The following is a 27,354-nucleotide window of genomic DNA, read 5'->3' as shown; positions in this document are numbered from 1 at the left end:
CGTCATTCTTCTGTAGCGTTCGGTGCAACACTACGACATTATGCATGGTATCTCAAACCTTTTGGATCAGATTGAAACAGGTAATAGTGGATCCGCGATCGATTATATTGAGATAGGGAAGCAGTGGTCGGAGATGCATATTTATTGTGTTACAGATATACACAGGTACACCTCATAACACCAAGGTAGCTGATTGTGTTTATTTAAAACGACGACCGCCAGTGTCGTGATGTACGTATTGCAACGGCACTTGTTGTTCTGCCACATTCTCTTAAAGATCCCAGGTGGTTCAAATGGCTCTAAGCACTATGGGACTTAATATCTGAGGTCATCAGCCCCCTGACTACTTAAACCTAACTAACGCCATTCATCAGCCGTCCGTGCTTCCCAGCCACCGTACAACTTCAAAATCAACGGTTGTGTTGCGATGACTATGGCACAGAACAGGAGTTCCCTAGGCCTGCTGCTGGCAGTCTCTGACCGATAGTGTGGGATGACAAATGCGGTTGCAGGAAGTTTGCTACTTGTTCTTGGATGACAAGCAGAGATGTAAAGGTGCTACCTCGTGCTTGATGCATAATAGGGCGGTCCTACTTTGTAATGGCCAGACGTGATTGTCCGAAACCTTGTCGAAGAGTATGCCTGCCCACATGAATCCAACATCAGGCCGCTGTCACATCCGCATCAAATCTGGACACTGCACGGTTCGACCAGACGGCCAAACGGAAACTCAAAATTAATGTCCTTTCAAACTCTGTCAAGTTCTGATATTTACACCTTCTAACAACCCTACCACAACAAAGGTCAGCATTTAATAACGATTGTGGTGTTGCTCACGCTGCTAAATACTGCATTTTTGGGCAACAACAGTCATATTATGTGGCAGGTGTCATTAGAGCACAGTTAATAGTAATTTCATGTAATAATGAAAAAATTAGGCACTCATCTTTTTGTGTTTCCCACGCTGGTCTCGTTGTATGATCATGGCTCAATCGTTGAAAATCTAGGTGGTTATGATTCCAAGCTCGGGTGCAAAGAGGCCTAGGTTTTATTCTGCTATATTCAAAAGTTTTGTAGATGCGTTTCACAAAACATTCTTCAAGATTAAACCTTTCAAAGTTAGCACAATGGTGATGTAAAAAAATAATCAGCACTCCAAATTTAAGTTACACTTCCTTTTAATTGCTTTTATTGCAATATCACGTAAACACAAAACATCACTTCACAATACAAAACATACTTTAAACCATCTCTCTCACAGTCACTGTTAAAGTTCACATTTTATAAGCTGACGACAATATTCGTCTTTCCAACATGACGTCCACGACTTGTCCTTCTCAAGGTCGACTCTCTAACAAGTTAACAACTAACTAACAATCGCTTATGCACCCAAAAATCTGAGTTACATGTACGTCAAATATCATAGTGACAAAAGAAAGAATACACATAAGAATAATATCATTGCAATATAAACATATCGATGTATCACAAATAAAATCAAATCTGAATGTTGTCTCAGAAATATGTTAAGTAGTTAACAGAAACACAGTAGAATATTACTGGTATCGATAAGTTCAGGTGAGGTGCCGTAATGGTTGCGTAATTTAAGTACCATTACAACCTGCACTTACTCACATACTCCACAAGCCACCGTACGGCGCACGGCACAGGGTACCTTGTACCTTCCTTTCCTGTTCCACTCACAAATAGAAAAACGACTGTCTAAAAGTGTCCATACGAGCCCTAATTTCTTGCATCGTATCTTTGTGGTCCTTACGCGAAATATACGTTGGCGGCAACAGAACCATTCTGTAGTTGGCCTCAAACGCAGGTTCTCTAAATCTGCGCAATAGCCCCTTGTGGAAAGAGCATAGTCTTCCCTCCAGGGTTTTCTATTCGAATTCACGAAGCATCGTCGTAATACACTCCTGGAAATTGAAATAAGAACACCGTGAATTCATTGTCCCAGGAAGGGGAAACTTTATTGACACATTCCTGGGGTCAGATACATCACATGATCACACTGACAGAACCACAGGCACATAGACACAGGCAACAGAGCATGCACAATGTCGGCACTAGTACAGTCTATATCCACCTTTCGCAGCAATGCAGGCTGCTATTCTCCCATGGAGACGATCGTAGAGATGCTGGATGTAGTCCTGTGGAACGGCTTGCCATGCCATTTCCACCTGGCGCCTCAGTTGGACCAGCGTTCGTGCTGGACGTGCAGACCGCGTGAGACGACGCTTCATCCAGTCCCAAACATGCTCAATGGGGGACAGATCCGGAGATCTTGCTGGCCAGGGTAGTTGACTTACACCTTCTAGAGCACGTTGGGTGGCACGGGATACATGCGGACGTGCATTGTCCTGTTGGAACAGCAAGTTCCCTTGCCGGTCTGGGAATGGTAGAACGATGGGTTCGATGACGGTTTGGATGTACCGTGCACTATTCAGTGTCCCCTCGACGATCACCAGTGGTGTACGGCCAGTGTAGGAGATCGCTCCCCACACCATGATGCCGGGTGTTGGCCCTGTGTGCCTCGGTCGTATGCAGTCCTGATTGTGGCGCTCACCTGCACGGCGCCAAACACGCATACGACCATCATTGGCACCAAGGCAGAAGCGACTCTCATCGCTGAAGACGACACGTCTCCATTCGTCCCTCCATTCACGCCTGTCGCGACACCACTGGAGGCGGGCTGCACGATGTTGGGGCGTGAGCGGAAGACGGCCTAACGGTGTGCGGGACCGTAGCCCAGCTTCATGGAGACGGTTGCGAATGGTCCTCGCCGATACCCCAGGAGCAACAGTGTCCCTAATTTGCTGGTAAGTGGCGGTGCGGTCCCCTACGGCACTGCGTAGGATCCTACGGTCTTGGCGTGCATCCGTGCGTCGCTGCGGTCCGGTCCCAGGTCGACGGGCACGTGCACCTTCCGCCGACCACTGGCGACAACATCGATGTACTGTGGAGACCTCACGCCCCACGTGTTGAGCAATTCGGCGGTACGTCCACCCGGCCTCCCGCATGCCCACTATACGCCCTCGCTCAAAGTCCGTCAACTGCACATACGGTTCACGTCCATGCTGTCGCGGCATGCTACCAGTGTTAAAGACTGCGATGGAGCTCCGTATGCCACGGCAAACTGGCTGACACTGACGGCGGCGGTGCACAAATGCTGCGCAGCTAGCGCCATTCGACGGCCAACACCGCGGTTCCTGGTGTGTCCGCTGTGCCGTGCGTGTGATCATTGCTTGTACAGCCCTCTCGCAGTGACCGGAGCAAGTATGGTGGGTCTGACACACCGGTGTCAATGTGTTCTCTTTTCCATTTCCAGGAGTGTAGTTGCGCGCTGATCGAACCTTCCAGTAACAAATACAGCAGCACGCCTCTGAATTGCCTGTAGTTCTTCGAAGTCTTCTTTTAGTCCGGCCTGGTGGGGATCCCATATACTCGAACAGTACTCAAGAATGGGTCGCACTATATACGACGTCTCCTTGATGGGTGAACTATACTCTCCCAAAATTCTCCCAGTAAAACGAAGTCCAACATTCGCCTTCCCTACTACCAACCTGACATGCTCATTCTATTTCATATCGCTTTGCAACGTTAGACCAAGGTATTTAATCGAAGTGACAGCGTCAAACGTCACCCTACTAATGCTGCACACGCTGCATTCGGGAGTTACAGGGTTGTTTTTCCCATTCATCCGCATTAACTTACATTATTCTATATTTAGAGCAAGCTGCCATTCATGACTCAAACTAGAAATTTTGTCAAAGTCATCTTGATCTTTCTACACTCACTCAACGACGACATCTCCCTTAAAGCACAGCGCCATCAGGAAACAACCTTAAGTTGCTGCACACCCTATCCATCAGGTCATTTATGTACCTAGAGAATAAAACCGGTCCTACCACGCTTCCCTGGGGCACTCCCAAAGATACCCTCGCTGTCGAGGAGCATGTACTAGGTTCTATTACTTAAAAAGTCTTCGAGTCACTGACATATCTGGGAACTTAAACCGTATGCAGGGATCTTCGTCAACAGGCTACGGTGGGACATAGTGTAATGCTTTCCGGAAATCTAGGAATATGAAATCTGCCTGTTGTCCTCCATCCATGGTTTAAAGGATATCACATAAGAAAAGGGCAACGCTGACAGTACAGTCTGACACGAGTACCAGGGCTCTCTATGTCCTTCATAGTAATCACTCAACATCTGACTCTATTCACGCCCCTTATATAAAGCACCAGGCCTGGTAATAACACTAAATGCGAACAAGACTAATGCATGCAGGTTGCCGCTTTATCTGTCACGTAGAATTGCAACTTTAATCATTTATATACTCACCGGTGGGGTGTACATGAACCAAGTTACATTGACATCTGACTATGTCTTCTGCGCTCTTCACTTCTCTTGTCAGTCACTGTATACTCTTATGTACCAATTGTCACTATAAACTGAACTTGGATTACCTGCGGTTGAAAACTATCGATTTCAGATTGAATAAAATTTGGAAAAGGTAGTACTTATTGGGTGTCTCAAACCTTTTGGGTCAAACTGAAACAGTTGATAGTGGGTGCACAACCGATTATATTGACACAGATAATCAGTGGTGGGAAATGTATATTTATTGTGTTATGGACATACACAGCCTACACTTCATAACAACAACATAGCTCATAATAAATGTTAGAAGTGACGACTGCTAGTGTCAGTGCATGAATGGCAACAGCCCATGAGGTTCTGCTACACTCTCTCAAAGATTACTGCTGTCTGTCGTATCAGGAGATAGGCAGCTTGGACCCTAGCAAGCAGGTCTTCATCCATTTCTACGGGAGATTCGTATACCAACGTCTTGACGTATCTCCAGAGGGAAAAAGTCCAGAGCTATGGGATCTGGCTGTCGAGGTGGCTGTGGGACAGGACCTCTCAATCCAACGATGAGGGTTTATGTTGTTCAGGTGCTCTCAGACATTAACACTGAAATGGGCTGGTGCACCATAGTGTTGAAACCACAGCCTTTCGTGGTCAATAATGGGCACAGTCTCCAAGAACTGTGGCAACACATTTCGCTGGAACACGGCATAACGTTGACCACTCAAATGTGGAGGCAGAAAATACGGTCCTATTAGATATTCTTGGACAATGCCCCATCATACGTTGACAGAGAATCGTTGCTGGTGGTCACCGATGTGGGTGGAGTGGGGATTGTCCTCGCTTCAGACAAGACTGTTGCAGCCGTTGAGAACACCATCAAGAATGAATGAGGCCACATCTGTGAGCAATAAAAACTGTACAAAGCTCGGCCCTATAGCACTGCAGAGGATAATCGATTGACAGAAATGAACACAGGGATCAAAATCCGTTGGTCCCAGTGCATGCACATATTCTTTATGATAGGGGTGTAATATCTGTTCCACCAATACACTCCACATTGCATTCTCCATAATGTGTGCTTCGCGGACAAGTAGAAGGGAGCTCATTGTTTGTGGTCGGCCACATGATGCAACACCATAGCCTGTGTTTGGACATGTCTTTGGAAGGAACCTTGGCTGGGGTGAACGAGCACACCTCTCGTAAGCTCATATCCACGGAGATCATTTCTTCCAATTAGGATGATGTCTGTTGGAAAAGGGCTCTCTATACATTCACGCTGCTTTGCGGGCACCACATCCTGCTGCACCGTACATTAAATGCATGTCTGCCAACTCTAGTGATCAGTAACGTTCCATCTTTGACTCGTAAGTAACACATCTCATCATGGGCACATCGCCAGCTTTCTGGTGCAATGGACAACTGCGTGCGGTACAACTTACTGCACCGGTGCGATTCCTGCGGTCATCACGTGACACAAGTGCTATGAGTTGTTTACAGTGTGTCTGTTTGGTGGTCAGGGTTGTGCGCTGTTTATCAACTAGTACCAGTTCCAGTGCACAACAAACACCTGGGATCCTGGAACAGCGCGACCGCTACGGTCGCAGGTTCAAATCCTGCCTCAGGCATGCATGTGTGTGATGTCCTTAGGTTAGTTAGCGATGAACAGCGGATGTGAACTACCCCGGATTACCATCGTCGGCGAGTATGGCGGCGAAATGGGTGGAGGTCCTACTTGAGAAGTGGCGCGGTTGCTGACGTCGCCTTTCGAATTCCTGTCGCTATTAGCTCGATCTGTCGTGTGATGTCCCTCTGTGAGAATCGAACTCACGACAGAATTCAGCACGGCGAAACTGGCTTCAGCTCTCTCCTCGGTGTGCCACGTCACAGAGCTACCTGGCGAGGCTACGCACGAAGACGGCGCTCGAAGTCAGCCACGGATTCAAATCGACGCACAAATATGTCCAGCAACCGGTCGCCGGACTTCGTGCCCAAGACGCTTGCGCAATTGCTCCCCTTAGACCTCCTCGCTCCGTGACCACTCTCCAACTCGCTACGCTACAATACGTCCCGTCCCTCATCGACAACCTCGATCGAACATCTTAGTGGCCTCAAACTAGAGGGACATCACACGACAGATCGAGCTAATAGCGACAGGAATTCGAAAGGCGACGCCAGCAACCCCGCCGCAGCTCAGTACTCTTGCCATGTTTTGGAGAGGCACAGTGATGTTACTCTTGGCGTCAGGGTGTGAGGAGTCATTGGGAATGACTTTAAGTCAGGGCTGGTACTGACGGAAGAAATCCTGACGGCACAGTGGTACGTCACGGATATCCTGTATCCTCATGTGTTACCTGTCAGGCGACAATATCATACTGCCATTTTTCGCCAGGACAACGCTCGTCCACAAGTGTCTCTACGAGCACTCCTCTTGACGCTGAGCTCCTTCCGTGGCCAGCAAGATCCCCAGATCTGTCTCTGACAGAAAATATGGGACAAGTATCCATGATATAAAGTACCGTTCAAAATGGTTCAAATGGCTCTGAGCACTATCAGTCGCTGAGGTCATCAGTAGCCTAGAACTTAGAACTAATTAAACCTAACTAACCTAAGGACATCACACACATCCATGCCCGAGGCAGGATTCGAACCTGCGACCGTAGCGGTCGCTCGGTTCCAGACTGTAGCGCCTAGAGCTGCACGGCCACTCCGGCCGGCTAAAGTACCGTGTTCAACAGTTGTAGGCCAGATTTTCCCAGAAGACGATACAATTACTTATCACTCCATACGTCCAGACCAAACAGCGTGCAACACCATATGATAAGTGGACTCACATTGCTAAGTTATTTGTGAATTTGACTCGATTTGTAATCACCCTCTCGTCTGTGAAGTTCGATTTCGTTTCCTCCTGGGTGCTTCGTTTTTCTGTGAGGCTGCGCATTTAGTATCAATGTGTAGAGAAATGAAAAGACTATCGCTATATTCACATTGGCTGTATTAAGATCACAGTCATTTATTTTATTAGTATCAGCTGATTTCGGCGATGTGCCATTTTCAAGTACTTACTCTGGATCACCATACAACACATGATACATACTCGTACATACCAGGTCGTATGCTTATAAATTTGTGGGCCAGTCCATATTGTTTATATGTAAATATGGTACCATTTAGTTTGCATTGTTTGTTACCATGTTCGTATTTTACAAAGTTAACCTCTGTCGGTGTTTACAATGTGCTCTTTTTTTTAGTTGTATTTCGATTCCCCACGAAGGAATGGGCTGGGACCGGATAAAACCTGTCTTGAGTCTAACGTTTTTCATATTTAATAGAAGTTTTAAAATATATAAAAAGCACGTTAAATAAATGATGAATTTGAAAATACACGTTGATGGAATGTTTCGTTGATTTTGAAACTTTTTAGATGATTTTAATTACAAATAAAATTCGCTGATGATAATAATGTAATGTAGTGTCATGTGACTAGGGCCTCCCGTCGGGTAGACCGTTCGCCGAGTGCAAGTCTTTCGATTTGACGCCACTTCGGCGACTTTCGCGTCGATGAGGATGAAATAATGATGACGATCAAGAAAACGCAACACCCAGTCCCTGAGCGGAGAAAATCTCCGACCCAGCCGGGAACCGAACCCGGGCCCTTAGCATTGACATTCTGTCACGCTGACCACTCTGCTACCGGGGGCGGATATGATAATAATGCTGCTATGGGATAATGGTGATGCTGATAGTGCGTTAAAACGATAATGCTCATGATGTAGGTGGTATGAAGGGCATGACTATGGGGTCTTGCGTAGAACCAGGTAGCGACTAAAAGTCGTTGAGAGAGGAGGAGGAAAGTGAAAGGATGGTGGGAGAGCTGGGAAGAACGGTATATCTTAAGACGGATTTCATCGTTAGGTAGTGGGAATTGGTTGAAGTTCTGGCAGGAGATGATGGATAAGGCGTGAAGTTGCATGGAAAGTGGGTTATCGATTTAGTGCCACTTCAGGATAACTGGATTGGGGATTGCTAGGTAGGTATTGGGTGCCGCCGCTGGGTTTGGTGGTTAATGTTGTTTTGACCCAGAGTCGCAACCCCTGTCACGTAGACTACCCTACAGCCACGGCAGGTGGCCGGAACTACATATACGACAGGCGAAACTATTACGTCAGCATTTCATTCGATGGCTTAGCTGGAAGTGTGTGTTATTCAGCGGAGAGTCCGACAGAGCTATCCAACAGCCCCGGATGTTCCCCAGCAGTAGCCACTACAGCTCTAGCCCCACCGTGCATCTGACCGAAGAAGAACTAACACTCTTCAACAGTGTTTACAACAGGATAGAGACTGTACTGTATTGTGTAATTGGACTTAGCCATTGACTTTACTGTTACCGATCTTGAAGTTGAGTATTAGCGTTCTTTTAATAAAAGTGCGTCTTTGGAACCGTGAACTGTAATAATTGTTTCAGTGGTTATATTTTTTAGAGTGCGTGCATGGTGTGAAGTTGGGAGTAGATCCCCAGTTACACTGACATCAGTGGCACCTCATTGGCTGTCCGGATACATAGCAGAAACTGACGACGAGAATATCAGACCTCTACGGGCAAGCCCAGGCCTAAGTTTTGGTGATTATGAGATTCAGACTTGGTCGAATTAAAACAACTTTTGTGTCGTAGTGAAAACTTAGTGGTTTTGGACGCAATGGCTGAACATTTTTCATGTGTTGTCTTTCCTTTGAATTTTCTCTCTAACCTGTCACAAAGTACACTGTCTAATCTCTTGTTTCCAGTAATCCTATATAAGCACAATAATCAGTGTGCAATACAGCTTCAAATGACGCAAAAAAACTGACCTTATGGTACAAATATTGCACCTTTTCTCAGTCTATTTGTCACTTGCAGGTAAAGCGGCTGCAAAGACAGAACAAGAGGGTCCACCGGCAAGAGAAAGACATGTGGACACCGCCGGTGCTCCATCCGTTTGACTGGATGAAGAAAAAATGGACAAATTACTTCGATGGATGGAGGAACGCTTCACGGTGCACAGAACAACAGGTAACGTCATGCAAAGAACCTTTTTGAGTCTAAAGTTGGAGCTAACGTTTACGGTTTATTTAATTTTTGTAGATCCCCCATGCTGATGTGTATGCAGGACTGTGGCTTATTGTCGTGCATTTAAACTACACACATCGATTAAGTGGAATCAACGGTATCCAGTTCAATTACAGTACCTATTCTATGTGCGCCAATGTTTGGTTCTCTCCAATCATTTTTCACACAGGTGGCTTGAAGATGAGGCCAATGAAGCTTCGAAACTGGTTACTTAAATAATAAAATATTTTAGGAAGCATTACAGCTTCTTGTATCCTTTTTCTAAGATTTATGATTTAGAGATATAGTTGTTTCCAGACAAGGATCCAACTGCATTAGGTTATACGCAGCTTATAGACAAATTGTCTGAATATTCTGAAAGTCAAACTGTCGTAGCAGCAGCACGCTACAAATTGTAGAGACCTTATAAAGAAACCCGATTAGACTTTCAGGGTGAGGGTCAGCCTCCTTCAAAGTGCAAGCAGAGACTGTAAATTCGAATGTCAATATCGTGAACGTAATCTTTCGTATGCGGATACAGTAATAAGGGGTATGCTCATAGTCCATGCTCCTGACGCAAGCCTACTGAAGGACCTCATTAGATTCAGCAACCTCACTCTCCAAGAACTTTCATCCGTCATTCAGGTATTTGATCAGAAGAAACAGAATGGACTCTCGATCATGGAAGAGCCGGTGTGTTTAAAGCAGAATTTCGTCCCCCCCCCCCCCCCAAATTTCCCGTGAACTCCAGTGACAGAACTGCAAAACCACCCATATGAAAAGTTGGAAAGCTCATTTAATAAATTTCAGGGTGTGCTAACAAGATACAATGATCAACTGATCCTAATAACCGGCCGCCGTGTACTAAGTGCTTAGTATAAGCACAAGGTAGTGCAAGCAACGCTGCTCGTGACGTAGTTTCCACTTATTGCGATTATGTTGGGACGATCATTTTGAGCAATTAGGGTTCACCGTTCAGGACGCAGCCAATCAAAACACATAAATGGAATGTAAACAACTCTTTTAAGGAGTACAGCCAAGATTTTTACGGCGCTTCGTGAAGCTCTAAAGATTATCAGGTACGTATCACTTCCAAACGTCACACAATTCCGAAATTCTGCAAGGCTAGACCCGCCCCTTACGAATTGTGTACAAGGTCAAGCAAGAATTGGATAGTCTAGAAGGAACTGGCATATTTTAACTCCCTCTCGATCAGTCTCTTGGTCACGCTCTTGGTCGTCGTGGAAAAACCTAACAGGAGGCTCTGGCTGTGTGCCGACTCACAACCATCTGTGGATGCTTATTTGGTCATTGGTCCCTTTCCTCTCTCGGCCGCTAAGATGCTTCACGACAGAAAGGATTAATTTCCCTCACTGCATCTCACACACATGGAGGAACCGTCATTGGTCATTGGTCCCTTTCCTCTCTCGGCCGCTAAGATGCTTCACGACAGAAAGGATTAATTTCCCTCACTGCATCTCACACACATGGAGGAACCGTAGCCGAGAGTCAGCATATAGGAAACGGTAATTCGACATTCACGGGAAAATATCGGATGTAGAGGTACAACAGGAGAAGAATTAATGGTGCCCAGTGACTGTGATCTGAATAGGAACTGCAATGTATGTAATAATTCTGTTCCTCAAAATCTTACCGTCTCCACTCTCAAAGCAACTCACTAACTCTCTCAACTTACACTCGGCTACCTCAAATCGTACTCGCGCTCAACTTGTCGAACTCGCATTGTCAGTGCAATAATGCCCAACGAATGTCCGTCTCCCAAGGAACAAGGCTCCCTGTCGATATGGTGAGCTTACATCTGTTATCGCTGTCTCGGCTCTATGTACGACAGGTAAAGAGCGACCGAATGATCGAGTGGGTGAGAGAGTTAGCTGAATCAAGCAGACGCCTCCCGGCAAACCCTTGAACCGGCAACTTAAAACTGGCACTGAGGTAGGCGTTCAGTTTCGACAAGCAACTTAAAATTCACCCCAAGATTTAGAAGAAACAGTCTTCTGCAATCAGATGAATGCTTTTGGAACAACTTGTATATCTTTTGACAGATATTCTCGTATTATGCAAGTCACAAGGGATAAACACTTGGACCAGTTTTGGCCGCGATATGACGCACTTTCTCATTCCCGTTTCAGTCGAGGAGAATTCGTCAACCTTGGATGGTGAAGGAGTAATCATGGAATCACAGTAGGCAACCAGAACCAGAACCTTCAGAGTTGGAGCCCAGGAGGAACAGCACAGAGGTCAGCATGTAGGTTGACTTTGTCTGTCCAGTACAGTAATTGCAGAAGAAAAGGATGCTTCGCATCTCTCCCTTGCGGGGGAATGATGTTGTCACCCCGAGCCACAACCCCTTCACAGTGATTACTATTCATGCACAGGAGGTGAGCAGGTCTGCCTATACGCCAAGCGGAATTAGTACGTATACTAGCGGCTATCAGCAAATGTCGCCGACAGCGAGGTACTATGTTGCAAGTCATTCGTCACGTCCAGCCAATAGGACGGAGCTATAGTGTCATTGTACGTCGTAATATAAGTCGCCCCTGCAGCTTAGACAGCAATGTGTGTTACGCTGCGCAGAGTTTGACAGAGTTATCCAGCAGCGAGAGTCTTCGAGTGTATCCACAGCAGAAGCCACTATGGCTCTAGACACATTGTGCATGTTTACATCAGGATAGAGACTCATTGTGCAATTGGACTTAGTCACTGACAGGATTGTTACGAGCCTGCATTTTACACTATTCTTTAAATTATGTGTTTGTGTTCTTTTAACGAAAATGTGTCTTTGGAACTGTGCGTTCTGTAATGATTTCAGGAGTTATGTTTCTTATAACGCGTTCCTGTCACGCTTCCATCAGCGGCAGCTCAGAGCCTGTTCTCGATATCTTACTCGGCAAGGCCAGAACCACAACAGAAATTCGAAGCGATCGAGACCAGTATACAGTATACACAGTAATAGTACTGGATCCGAAGGTGCTCGAGGGACAGAAGGTGTTGGTAATGGCTGAGTTAGCATAGGATAAGAGTTGGGGAAGGTAGGTGTACGCGGAAAGCGATGAGGAGTGCATGTCTTTACAGGATTACAGAGATCGAGGCTATGATGGCATTTAATGGACGTCTCTCATATTCAGTGTAATTAGTGATGTAGTAAACTCGAACGACATCACCATTTCCACTCTTGTCAGCCATTCGGAGGACACTACTACCGTAATGGTATTCGTAAGTAAATACAAGTAAATATAAAATATACGATAAATCGCGCAGAAATCACTCTCATAAGGTTAATCTGACATAGTAGATTGTACAAAAGCAGCAGTTCAGTTGTCTGATCGAACCTATCGGTATGCGTCTAAGATATGGAGCCTAGTTGTTACGTATTTTTGTCGACGTGTTTAGCATTATCATCACATCCTGTAGTAAGATATTGTACATTCTGCCTTAAAACTGCATTTAGAGATGCGGATGGTGGTGTAACTCTCTTTATTTGTGGGACGATACCTCAGGTCTTACACTTTGCACGTACAAATATGTTAAGGCTTAAGACATTCAACATAGCAAGTTGTTCTACAAAACTGAAGTCTAAGTTTTAAAAATTTCAAACACTGAAATTTAAGAACTATCACAAGCTTATCGAAGTTTCCAGCTGGAATATAACGAAACACACTCAACCGCAAAATACCCGAACACTTATTTGTTACACTTATATGCTTATTGTAAACATATGTTTATTCATTGCAGTGCAGAAATTATGTGACTTGCATAATACGATAATATCTGTCAGAGCATACTCAGGGCGATTGAAAAACATTCAACTAGTTGTACAAGACTGTATCTTCTACACGAATGAAAACAACTTGGATAAATTTGAGGCTCGTTATCGGCACTAAAGGTTTTAGGTTGCCATTCAAAATGATTGCCGATAGATGCCTCCCTTGTGCAGCTGCCTCATTCTCAGTTCTCTGAATGGTGCCCGCTAAAGGTTCACATTGGAGATGTCTTTCTGTGCAGATTTTGTTTACTGGTGCAGCTTCGTTACAACCTATGGGCAAATCAATCATCATAACATACAGAAATGATCAGTTGAAAAGCCACGCCGGTTAGAGAAGTGGATAAACTGCGACCTTGGTCTATACAACGTGTGATGCGGGATTTTTAAGAAGCGCTTCATTGGTCCATATTTTATTGATGGGACTCTAAATGATCACAGGTATCTACAAGTCTTAAGAGATATGCTGCCTCTTTTACTGGAAAACATCCCACTGGCCATTCTTCTGGTACCAACATGACGGACGTCGGCTCCCGTTTCGCGCAAATAATTACAGACCATCTTAACAGAACGGAGATCGTTGATTTGGTTGTTTGCGAAACACAAAATTGCCGACACGCTCAATGTATTTCACACGTTTGGGCTTTTATCTGTGGGGAGAATTAAAGGAGAATTTAAATAAGCAGCCTACAAGGAAACACCGACGATTCCAGAGCACATGAAATGGCGTATAACAGGTGTCTGTGGTGCAATAACTCAGCATGAAATTCAACACGCAGCACTGCCTGTCCGGAATCGCTTTACGCTCGAGATAAACCATTTTGGATCCTTGATACGAGTTTGCTTACGTTTGGTGCTGTAGGAACGACTTTTGCGTGACCTCTTCTGCTAATGGCGGGACAGTAGTTGGTGGCGCTCATCTTGTTGCTTGATCAAGTTCCACACATATTGAATTGTTAACGTCCTCTTCGTAGGTCCTTTCCAATGACACAGACGAAGTATACAGTTCCATTAACAAAAACTGCGGTGTCATAGTTCAGCAGCTATAAACCATAAAAATTATTTGCGTAGGTCAGAAAATTCACCACAATGTTGGCTTTAAATCAGCGGAAACTAACCTCTATGTAGTTGTAATTAAAGTGCAGATAGTCATAGAGGCCCAGTGTGGGCTGGAATTATCACACGGAAGCAAAACTTGGTAGATATTCTAATGCGTTAATGCGGAACCCATTTACGCTGGAAAAAATTAGTTTCATTGTTGGCCACCGGGTGCAAATCTGGCGATGTGATTGCAAGGAAATCGTATAAAAATGTTTCCACATGTAACGGATTAAGTACGGGTCGCGGGCAGGTAAGGTCAAACAAGTGAGAAAGACGTTGATTTTATTATTAACCGTCGCTTACACAATTTGTTCAGTGTGAACACTGGAAACGCTGGCGGGATGCTGCATCCGTAAAACGTCGTGATCAACAACCGCTAGCAACAATACCGGTGGAATCCGAGCAACGTGTTCTTGTATACTGGCCTTCAAATCAGCTAGAAACAGAACGTGTAAGTGGTAAATGCGTTCTTCTAGATATCCCCAGAGCCAAAATTCACATGGATACAGGTCAAGTGATCTTGCGGGCCATGCTTCTGAAAAACCTCTGGAGATAACACGTTCGCTCAAGGTTGCATTAATTATATCTATCGTGGGTTGAGCGACATGAGGTGTTGCTCTATCTTGCATGAAAACAGTGGTTGCCATACAGTTGCGCTCTTCCAAAGCAGGAATCACATGTTGTACAAGGAGGTCTCGATAATGTGCAGACGTCACGGTACACCTGTCAGGCACTACGGGTGTATTCTGTTCAAAGAAGAACGGACCGAGAATAAAGGTGCTTGTGAATCCACATCACACACTCACATACTGCGAGTGAAATGGCTCTTTGTGCACAATACACGGTTTAACAATACCCGAAATCCGGCAGTGCTGTGTAGTCATTGCACGCTCTAGTGTAAAATGTGCCACATCAGTTGCCTGCTGTGCTGTGTCAAAACGCACGGGGTACGTTCGCCCTTTCTGGTGCTGAGCGTTCTGCGAGATAAATCAATGATAACACCTGGTGGTCACGATAATATGCGTGTATGATGTGGTAAAACCAAAATCAAATTGTGTACTAGATGATATGAGAGCGTCTACGGAATAGCAGGTGGCGAGCATGCGCGACTGCAGCGATATACCATATCGCCCTCGCTGCGTCCAGAGATGCCGCCTGACCGACGCGCAGCAGCCGGCCGCTATTGCGAAGAATCGACAGCATCGATGATTATTACATTATTTGTTAAAAGTTGGCGTGGCGTTGCGTGTTTGTTCGTTTTAAATGGTTCCTGTTGTACACCGAAAAGGGTTAGTTAGTTCCCGGATAGCCCTCTCACCGACCAAGTGGTGGTAGTGGTGTATATCAGGTCTGATCTTATAGTGTTTCACTGCGTGGTGTAGTGAGGCTACTCAGTTGACACCTAAGTCTTGGGAGAGTGCACGGAATTTTGTCGATTATAGTTGTGGGAACAGTTTCGTTCGTAAAATTTGCTGGGGTGAGTCCCGCGTGAGCCTGATTTAATTGAGAGATTGATTTGTTAGGTGCTGAGTTTTGTGGAATCGGTGTGACCGATATCCCGTCTGCATTGTATGTTGAGTGGTCGCGACGCGCCCAGAGGTAATTGGGTTGCTTGTCGTTTTTATGGAGGTGGTTCGGGTATTGTGCGTGTGTGTATCGAGAAGGGAAGCCTCGAACACGTGTTGGTAGTTGTATTTTCAAGACTACTAGCTTGCAGCAGACAGCGAATTGGCGCACAGAACGACGAACTGTTTCACTATACGGTGATGGTGTGCACGTATCACTGAGTAGACAAGCGATAGTAAATTGAAGGAACCATTTAACGAGCTACACGTAGCTAAACCAAAACTTGATTCATCAAGGTGACGAGTGGCCGATTTAAATGTTAGGGAACTTAGCGGGTCGCGTGTGGTCAACGCCTGAAGAGGTCGAGATTTGCTTTTAAATTGTAACTTAAGATTAGCTGAAAAGTGGCGGTGACATTTAGGATATTTGTTTGATTTTTTTTTATGACTTGTTTCCGTATTGTGGGGACTGATAATTTATTTGCTGGCACTCGTTCACTGGTGATAACCAACGTGTAATGAGATGCCTAGAAGGAAAATAAATCCAATTTTATTGGGGTTAAAGGAAACCTTCCAGTCTATTTAATTAGTATCTAGTGTGAATATATCGAGTGTAATTCAGAGATATTGATACAGTGGAGTCGATATCACATATAATGTGGTGTTTTTAAATGTGCTTGGTAAAAGGTTTTTGAAAGAATGAAATTATAAATAATCTACTGAAAGTAGATCTTCTCAATATTAAAGAAAAGATTTCAACTAAGGGAAAAAGCTTCCTAAATGATGAGTAAGCTTAATTGAAGTAATTGAATTATTTACGGAAAGGCCACAGATTTTGCAACTAACAAAGATTCGTTATTCTGTGACGCATGCGGAGTCTCATCACTTACATATTATCGCTGCGTCGAGTTGGAAAAATATTTAAGGGAGAATTAAAAATGTTTTAATTCCTAACAGTAATGATGGAAGTGTCCATAAACAGAATAATCATTTCAAGACGGTAGACAGATTGGTATTTTAGTACAACTAATAAAATAGTTCCGAGTTTATGTCAGAGAGAACGTACTGCGTTGTGAGCTCGTTGCGAAAGATAACAATTGCTAGCTGGATGTCGCATTTATCATCACGCAAGATAATCAGGCACTGAAATTAAAGTAATTTGTTGCTCGGACGAGCTCAGTATCGTAGACAACGAGAATGGTTCATTAAATTGGCCCATTTACTCACTACCGGTTAACTTCAGTGATCATTGGTGTGTGAATGTTGTTAAGTGATTATTCGTAGTTCTATCGTGGCTTGGTACGATTTCGGCGTCGTGTCTAGGCAAGGTGTTGTTCCCCTTATTTGGCAGACAGGCTGTTTGCATGGTCAGCGGTTGAGGTGGCTGCAATATTAATTGTACTAAGGCTGATTTCGTGTCCGATTAGTTCATTGCCAGTGTGATTGCGGCGCGGGCTAAATTCTTGTCATCAGAGACTCCTCTCCAACTGGAATCTCCTGCAATTAGATAGCGTTCTGCAGTCTTAACCTCTACTTAAAAATAAGAAACTGTACCTAGTTAAAGGTGTGGTGGTCGACTGGTGGTTTAAGTACTTTACGCAACAGGATACTCTGCAGTAACGACATAGAGACGTTGGTACAGTACGATCCCTTGTCGTCGTCAATCGATCTTGGGTACTGCCAGTCACGGACCAGTACACTGCCCAAATGTCATTAATTTCGATTCGTGCGAGAAATCGAAGAGCAAATTCAGAATGTTCCTGCGAATCATGAGTTTTGAGTTGCTGCACCGTTCGGCGGGTACCAGTGTAAAATAGACCGAAAAACTTTCCATACTGTTGACCATGGAATGGACAGCTCTCGTGACACTGCTTTAGCACGACCAGGGGCACGTGTTGCGTGGTCAGTTATGGCAACACCAACCTCATCAATAACTAACACCGCGATAGGACGCCTTCCTCTTTGAGATGCCACACCAAACTCTGCCGCGTTTTCTAGCTTCATTATTATCTATTTAAACCGTTTAATGGCATCGGGCCTCTCCTGAAACCTTTCAGTCGGCGATACATACGGCGCACAGTACCAGATTTGCAACTGGTGGCAAAATTGGATCTATATTTTTTCCGACGTATATCGGTTCCACATTAAAGCATTAGGAAGTATCGCTGCTGTAAGATAATTACAGCGCAAACTGGACCTCCTTGAGTAGCCGGACTTTCACTATAACCACCCGGTATTTACTGCTTATGGATATATTCTGGGTGGTATTAGTTATACTCCACACAAAAACACACAAGTTTCTAAGAGTGCTTGTACTACCATAGAAGCCATGACATTCCGAAAATCCTCACTCCACTGCCACATTCTACACTGGGCAACTTCTCATCATGCCTTCACTGACGTACCAGTAAGGTCGGGCACAATGTTATGAAATCCAGTACAATTAAAACATCTATACAAAGAAATTTTGACTTCAAGCGTGCTTGTAGATCAGCCAGTGCACACAGATAGCCGATAACATTTGATAACTAAATATGAACTTTAAGCGATCCTGCTGGCTTTGTACGATACAACGCTCCGGTAAATGCAAACGACTCGGAACCATATATTTGCACTAACTTCTTCTGGTTCGGCCTCACAGGACCGATAATTTTAGAGAATGACATCGTTTCCACAAGCCTTTTATTCCAAATGAGTACTTTAGTCGGCACTATTGCATGGTTTCGAGCGTGTGGTCACTCTCAATCCAAACTAATTGCACATCCAAGAACCTCGTTCACTTCCTACCAGTCTGTCATTTGCTGTATGCGGTCTTCATGGCGTTGTAATTTTAATGAACAGCAGTGTATATCTAACTGCATGCAGTTCCACGGCACGTATACACATGCGGTACAATTCCGAACACGCGTGTATGTATGATTCGTGGATACGTATTCCGAGGTCGTGTCCATTGACGTCCGTGCGATGTGTTACTCTGCATGGCATGCAATTTATGCCTTATACTGCTTACAAGGATTATGTATCGAAATCTGCTGTACACTTGAGAATGAGCGCACGCTCGTAAGGATCTGATGATGCTGAACAAAATTCAGTTTTGAAATAAATCCCGGTGGAAACGATGTAATTTTTACAAAATTTATAATTACGATAATAATTCGTGGCGTTAGACCTGACGATGATCGGCAGCTCAGACTGAAACCCGTAGTCGGTAATAAAAGTTGTGATTCAGGCAGTGTCAGTTTATTTATGATAACAAAAGAGATCACGGTTCCTACACATGGTGACAATTATGAGAAACGTTATTTGGTTAAGACAAACTAAGATTTTCACAAGATGAACTTGTAACTGAGGAAGACTAGCTGCAAATATTAAGGAGATTGTAAATGTATTTGAAATTTAAAAAAAGTATGTTGATGGATCACAATCAATGGAAATACCTAACAAAACAAAAATATTTTACTAGTTTCCTCCGTGCTAAGGTCCACAGTCCTCAAACCCTGAAAATGGCAATGTGGTTGGAATTGGGAAACAGCGGAGAATAAAATACAGTGCATAAACGTAGTCTCTGCCGAACAGTAACTTCTCGTAAAACTATTTTATTATTCTAATAGCATTTAATTGGAATTTGCAAGCAAACGCTGAAATTTTTGGTATTCTTCAAAACTGTAATGTTGACTGTTTACTGCGTAAAAGGTAGGCCTACATAATTTCGCTCTGTATGACGCTTGGAAGTATTTTATTTTTGTTTTTACTACACTAATCGCTTATCTGTGAAGCTAGCTGATTTTGGAGAGGCATCTCTTTGTATATGGATACCTCTGCAACTGCTCCAATAGAAAGCAGCTGTTTTTTAAATATCGACGGGAGATACGCAGCGCTTAGTGTTGGTTACCTTGCTGTTTACAATATGTCTGTCGCTTAGCTTTGTTTCGTACGAAAATATGTGACTTTCGTGTGGAATAGTGTCTTTCTAAGGGCTTTGGTTCAGTTTGACAGACTATAAGCATGCCTAGAAGAGCAAGACTCTTTTAAGAAACGTAAGTTTGTATAGAGAAAAAAAAACTTTTACAGGGCCAATCCATTTCGTCGCCTGTTCACATTAGACAAAAATTGTTGTGTCCAGTTAACACTCGATAAAATGAATTGACCCTGAAAATTTTGTCTATATAAATGATTTGAAGATGGCTATTTAATTTCGCTGAAAAAGGTAATCATTGTGTATTTTTTACGATTTGGGCGAATAATGTTCTGTAATAAGGACAACTGTATTTAGCTTCTGAGATAGCCTCCAATACAGCAGACAATGTCAGCTAATCATCATAAACGGAAGTTTAGTGGTAACCAGCATTCTAGAAACGTTAAATCATGTGGTTCTCATGAGAAAGATGCATCAGCAGGGTAGAAAGGAATGATAAGAATGAAACATAAGACAACAAGAGAGACACGCCTCATACTAGGACACGTGAAACTAAATTAAGTGAACAGTTAAAAGAAATCACTGGAGAACACACTGGCAAATAGTACTTCACGTGTAGGCCGTGTCTGTCTTGGTATGAGCATTATCTACACTGAGAATCCCAATGAATAATTCAGGACTGTTATTCGGACACGAGAGAGGGTAAATACTCTGAAATGGGGAGTCGGTGATTCTGTGTTATTACTTAATGCTGCAAATGTGGGAAGAATGAGTGCTAACACATATGAACATCAATGCTGGCTAACATACTGTACAGAGATTGCAGCTTTTTCACACATAAAGACTTGGCAAGTCACAATGTTCAGCCGAGTTCAACACCAAAGAAGCAAGGTCAGCACGGAGGAAGATGCTTTTAGAGGAAGAGGGGACGAGGAAGAAGATTCTGATTATGCTGCTGGGTGCTTTCGAGCCTTCTTTTAAAAATGTCAGTAAATATTTATCATTTTCAGCTTTTGACTAGGTTATTTCAAAATGGTCTTTTTTACAGTTAACGTTCCTGTATCTGCAAAATTATGCGTGCTAGTCGCCTGCAATTTTGTGAGCCGCTTTATTATCCTTTCTTCCAGGAGTGCTAGTCCTGCAAGTTCCACAGGAGAACCTCTGTGAATTTTTGAAGGTAGGAGACAAGGGAGGTACTGGCGGAAGTGAAGCTGTGAGGAGGGGTCGTGAATTGTGCTTGGTTAGCTCAGTCGGTAGAGTACTTGTCCGTGAAAAGCAAAGGTCCGGAGTCTGGGTCCGGCACACAGTGTTAATCTGCCAGGAAATTTTGTTGCTTTGTTATAATTTATTATACCTATGAAGCTGAATTATGGCAGTGGTTTGAATGGGTATGAAGTTGTGTTTGCATGTACAACTATTTAATGTGAAATGTTGCATATTTAAATAAATTAATGTCGTTGGTTCATTGAATTTCTGTAAGTCTGCTTCAGTCAAAGTAAATAACAAGGATGTATGTGACATGTGTGTGAAATCTTATGGGACTTAACTGCTAAGATCATCAGTCCCTAAGCTTACACACTACTTAACCTAAATTATCCTAAGGACAAACACACACACCCATGCCCGAGGGAGGACTCGAACCTCCGCCGGGGCCAGCCGCACAGTCCATGACTGCAGCGCCTTTGACCACTCGGCTAATCCCGCGCGGCTCACACGGATGTATTAACTGTAAAAAAAGTTAGCGTGTTTTCCTCATTGGTTCCAAAGACAAAGATACATACAGTTAGCTTATTTAACACTGGAAGCATAAACTTTGCAAATTCCCCTTAAAAGCGTTTGTATAGCGAATGACTCGAAACAGAGCGTCGGTTGTGAGGCACCCTGTGTAAGCACAAAAATATTCTTTCTTCGCGGAGTGTGTCTTAGTTTAGTTGTCGACATTTAGCTTTTCACTGACGCAGAAAGCACCTTTGGGAAGCGCACAAACTTTCCGGGAACAACCCGTTTGTTTTAAAAATTATGGCGGAATGAGTGCGCGCGCGATTTATTCCCTCATTTATTCCCCCCGCGCCCCACAAACGCTAGCTCTAGAATCTGTCCCGCGTTTCTGTGTCGAGGGCGACGGAAGAGAGCGGAAAGAATGAAACAAGGTGGATGGTGGAGGGAAGAGGAAGCGGCAGTCAGAGTGAGAGAAGGGGGGAGTAGGGGGAGGACCATCGGCGCACTCGCTCATTATCCCCGCCCAGCCCAGGCCGGGCGGCCGTCCCATTGTGGCCGCCAGCGCTTTGTTCGACTCGCCGCTGGCGAGCGTTCTCTCCGCAGATGTGGAACAGGACAGCCCCTGCCGCCGCCGCCGCCGCAGCAGCAGCAGCAGCAGCAAAATTAGCAATTTTTAATTTGGCTAATGGCCGCGCGGCCAGCAAAGGCGGCGGCCCAGCCGGCCCTTGCAGGGAGGCAGGTAGAGAGGAAGAGGGGCCCTTTTGCGCCCCAGAGTGGTCCTCGTACAGCGGCAGGGCTGACACCTGATGCGCCGGCAGACGCGCGGACACGCTAATTAGAGGCGAGCCACGTAAGCGGCACACAGCCGCCATCAATAGGACCACCGCTGCCACTCTGAGTTGGCGGGCGCGATGCTAAAAATACCACACAATCAACTCCCGAGAGCTCCAGCGAATGCAGCAGTAAGTGACTGGGCACAATAATTGCCCGAGTTCTGTTTATTCCCATCTTCTATTAGTCCATCTTCACCACCCTCTCTCTCTGCTCGTCTCCTCCATCCCCCACTCTCTGCCCATCTCTTCTACATCTACATTTATACTCCGCAAGCCACCCAACGGTGTGTGGCGGAGGGCACTTTACGTGCCACTGTCATTACCTCCCTTTCCTGTTCAAGTCCCGTATGGTTCGCGGGAAGAACGACTGCCGGAAAGCCTCCGTGCGCGCTCGAATCTCTCTAATTTTACAGTCGTGATTTCCTCGGGAGGTATAAGTAGGGGGAAGCAATATATTCGATACCTCATCCAGAAACGCACCCTCTCGAAACCTGGACAGCAAGCTACACCGCGATGCAGAGCGCCTCTCTTGAAGAGTCTGCCACTTGAGTTTGCTAAACATCTCCGTAACGCTATCACGCATACCAAATAACCCTGTGACGAAACGCGCCGCTCTTCTTTGGATCTTCTCTATCTCCTCCGTCAACCCGACCTGGTACCGATCCCACACTGATGAACAATACTCAAGCATAGGCCGAACGAGCGTTTTGTAAGCCACCTCCTTTGTTGATGGACTTCATTTTCTAAGGACTCTCCCAATGAATCTCAGCCTGGCACCCGCCTTACCAAAAATTAATTTTGTATGACCATTCCACTTCAAATCGTTCCGTACGCATACTCCCAGATATTTTACAGAAGTAACTGCTACCAGTGTTTGTTCCGCTATCATATAATCATACAATAAAGGATCCTTCTTTCTATGTATTCGCAATACATTACATTTGTCTATGTTAAGGGTCAGTTGCCACTCCCTACACCAAGTGCCTATCCGCTGCAGATCTTCTTGCATTTCGCTGCAATTTTCTAATGCTGCAACTTCTCTGTATACTACAGCATCATCCGCGAAAAGCCGCATAGAACTTCTGACTCTATCTACTAGGTCATTTATATGTATTGTGAAAAGCAATGTTCCCATAACACTCCCCTGTGGTACGCCAGAGGTTACTTTAACGTCTGTAGACGGTACTCTCCAGTGAGAACAACATGCAGGGTTCTGTTTGCTAAAAACTCTTCAATCCAGCCACACAACTGGTCTGGTATTCCGTAGGCTCTTACTTTGTTTATCAGGCGACAGTGCGGAACTGTATCGAACGCCTTCCGGAAGTCAAGGAAAATGGCATCTCCCTGGGAGCCTGTATCTAATATTTTCTGGGTCTCATGAACAAATAAAGCGAGTTGGGTCTCACACGATCGCTGTTTCCGGAATCCATGTTGATTCCTACAGAGTAGATTCTGGGTTTGCAGAAATGACATGATACGCCAGCAAAAAACATGTTCTAAAATTCTACAACAGATCGATGTCAGCCCCTCTTCCTGTTCATCTCCTTCCCTTTCTTCTCTGTGTCCATCTCCTCCTCCTCCAACTCTCTGCCTATCTATTCCTCCTCTTTTCTCTGTCCACCTCCTCCTCTTTCCTTTCTTTGACCGTCTCTTCTCTCATCTTTCTCTGTCCATTTCCCACTCCCCGCTCTGTCCATATTCTCCTATCTGTGCCTATCTCCTCATCCTCCCTTCTCTCTCCACATTACATGCTCACCCCAGTAGGAGGCTGGTGGTTCTTACCTACACACTATTTCTCGTCGTATTGTATGTAATGTGTGTACAGAACTTGATAAAAATCTTTCTAGTGGTTTAGGATGGGCTCTTTACCTGTGATTTTGCCCACATACACACAAGTCAAATATATGTCATACACATTTAACAAATCTCGTGCGTATTTGTACACAGTTTTCACCTGTATGTCCAGTGAATTTTGCCCAGATATTTCATTTTCACACAGCCCAGTGTTTATGACGTCTTGCCTGTTGAACGATTTGCTGTACAATCACAGAATTTTGTATATTTGCTTACTGTCTAAGAACTGTGTTGTGAAAACAGTTAGTAGCAAATAAGTAACAAATTAAAACGTCATGCAAGATGCGGCAGTTTTTCACGAATCTCAGTATTTGACGTCATGTCGTCGCACTGAACGGAGATTATGTTGATAAACAGAGTTTTGTAGCCAAGAGAGTGAGGAATAATATGGTGTACTGGAATTCTGTGCAAAACCAGCCTGCTTCCATAAAATAAAAATGTTGCATTACTTAATGAATGTTTCTCCTAATATAATATCATTAAAGACCTTTCTTTTGTAAATGTGTTTAATTTAGTGGTTACTGATTGGCGACTCCGTAGAGTGCTGCGTGCACAACGACCACGTACGTGAAATTAGAGTTATTGTGATCGTTTCTTAGCTTTGGTTACTGATAATAACTTGACACCAGTGTCTATGAGTTTAATTTGTGCACTACAACACTGAAGATGATCACTATGTGATTGAAAATCGATTTTGCTGTCGCCAGCCTGGATGGACGAGCGGTTCTAGGCGCTTCAGTCTGGAACCGCGCGACCACTACGGTCGCAGGTTCGAATCCTGCCTCGGGCATGGATGTGTGTGATGTACTTAGGTTAGTTAGGTTTAAGTAGTTCTAAGTTCTAGGGGACTGATGACCTCAGATGTTAAGTCCCATAGTGCTCAGAGCCATTTCAACCATTCGATTTTGCTGTCAATAAACCATCAAAATTACGGCTAACGCTGACCTTCCTTCTAATTTACTAGTGTTCGAATAGTTTTTCAATAATAATAGAGTGGGTTGTCATCTATAAACATAAATGTGACTTATTGTTCCACGCCACGCAAACATCACCGAAATTCAGAATCCAGGCCTTATCTCGGTTCGCTTCGTAAGCCTGGAGTCAGACGCTAGATGCAAAGTGCCACGGAGTACTATGGATCCCAACTAAATGCATGAATGCTGTCAGATTCATTAATACATCGGCTTGCGATCCGTCCGCATAAAACTCACGTTTTCTACCGTACGGATGGCTTAGCGACCGGCGCTGGTTCCTGTACTTGGACGATTCGTAGCGCCGTTGGATGACATTTACAGACACGGGTTTCTATCCTCAGTTTGTTTATCAGAGACACCACTCTAAGTCTCTCGCCATTGATTTCATACACCCTGTATAAAGGAGACGTCACTTTTACAAGTGCAATTTAAACTACAACAATACAGAATTTATAAACTCTCTTTACGACTTTTTGTGCAGCTTTCGCACTGTCCGTCCTTGTCGACATAAATCTTCATAAATTTGTCCGAAATAAGGAGGTAGAGCTTTGTTTCGAAGGCGCCTTCGAAAGCAGAGACCGTTAATTGCACAACGGGAAAGTTAATTTAATTAAGCGCTCGCACAGAGGTATTATGTGATGACGTTAAACGTGAAGTACAGAGCTGGCAAATTAATTCAGAGCAGACGTCGTATGCGGAAAGGCACAGCTGCTTCCGAGGCCAGCCAACTTACTGCGTTCCCGCTGCTTTTCTCTGAATTTATTGCCGTTTCTTCGGCGGTGTCATAAATTCATAATCCGTGCCTTGCGTAGTCAGTTGCACAGCACCATGAAAAGCGTTTTCGAATATTGCCGGTGCTCCCCTGCTGGTGCTGAATTGTGAAAGAAGTGGATGAGTAATATCCAGTTTCTGAAATTCGTTATCGTTTGCAGTAAAACAGTTGGTCATCAATTTAACACAAAATATGGGAAGTCTTTAATATTAATTTATTATTTCACAGTTGTTACTACTGCCCCAGATATAGCTAGTGCCTTACTTTGTGATTATTTTTTACGGTAGCTGTTGTTTGCAATAGGCATGCAGACAACTAAAAATCAGGGGAGATTTTGTTTCCCCTCTTAAGCAAGTTCGTTCCACAAATGTTCTTACAATTTTGTTTTTCGAGTTTATGTAAACTTTTAGACCGTCTATATTAATTTGGACACCGCAGTTTTCTTCAGATATAATTTCTGAACACACATAAAAATTACAATTTCATATCAGTTGTATTTGCTGGCATAAATAAACACGTAAGTTGGCCAAATGGTGAATGAAGCTATATACTGTGTGTAAAGATACGAAGTTCTACTGGATGTAGAATCAAGTAAAAGCCTGTTAATTGTAAATTAGACGTTAGTGTTCAACTAGGAAAACTTGATGGCTATAGATTTTTTCCTCCGAAGGACACCTCACGCATGCAACTTGCAGTCGAAATTATCGTATGATGATGAATACATCACTGAAATGAAAAAAAAAAAGAATGAACAGTGAGGGTTGAACGAAGTGAATGAATGCGGCTGTTCTTGGATGTTTAACTAGCTGAGCTTGAAGTATTCCAAAGTGTTTGGTCGACGATGTGTAGCAGCTGTATATAATGCCCATGGAAGTTAGGAAACTCTTACATTCATTCTGGTAATTCGTTACACACCATGAAAAGAGAAGGAAAAAAAATTCGCTAAGTGCAGACTGAATCTGCTGCTTCGGTGTTAGTGGACTATGGAAACGAGTAGGAGAGGAAACCTGCACTTAAATAATCAATAGCACCTTGTGAGATGACGGACGCCGCAGTGCGGAGTGACTCTGGATACAGGTGGACATGTCTGCGTATGGAGTTGTCAAACTGTAACACATGACGGATGAGCCTCCGCTATTGGCGGGACTACCTATTAGGAAATAATCGGCAGCTGTCAGAAAGACGGCAGGTAAAGTGAATGGTTACTGCGTCTTGTTTTCCACGGGCGCATGATCGTTGCAAGGCCATGTGCAGAATGACGGCGTCGCCACAATACAAAGACCCAAAGAACGCAAATCATTTCACAGCCGGCCCATGAGCAACACCAATAACAATGAAGCTACGTAAAAGGCAGTGACACCACATCAAAG

At 44.3% G+C, this 27,354-nt stretch overlaps 1 protein-coding gene across 1 annotated transcript in view; it reads right to left on the bottom strand.

Annotated features, from left to right (window-relative positions):
- Positions 1 to 27,354, bottom strand: part of LOC126252593 (kazrin) — a gene marked incomplete at its 5' end in the record, with an annotated part of 708,940 nt that overhangs the window by 273,316 nt on the left and 408,270 nt on the right. The window lies entirely within an intron of this gene.

Source organism: Schistocerca nitens, chromosome 4 (genome assembly GCF_023898315.1).
Source record: "Schistocerca nitens isolate TAMUIC-IGC-003100 chromosome 4, iqSchNite1.1, whole genome shotgun sequence".
NCBI lineage: Eukaryota > Metazoa > Arthropoda > Insecta > Orthoptera > Acrididae > Schistocerca > Schistocerca nitens.
Note: the sequence above shows the minus strand (reverse complement) of the source record. Positions and strands in the feature narration are given on the sequence as shown.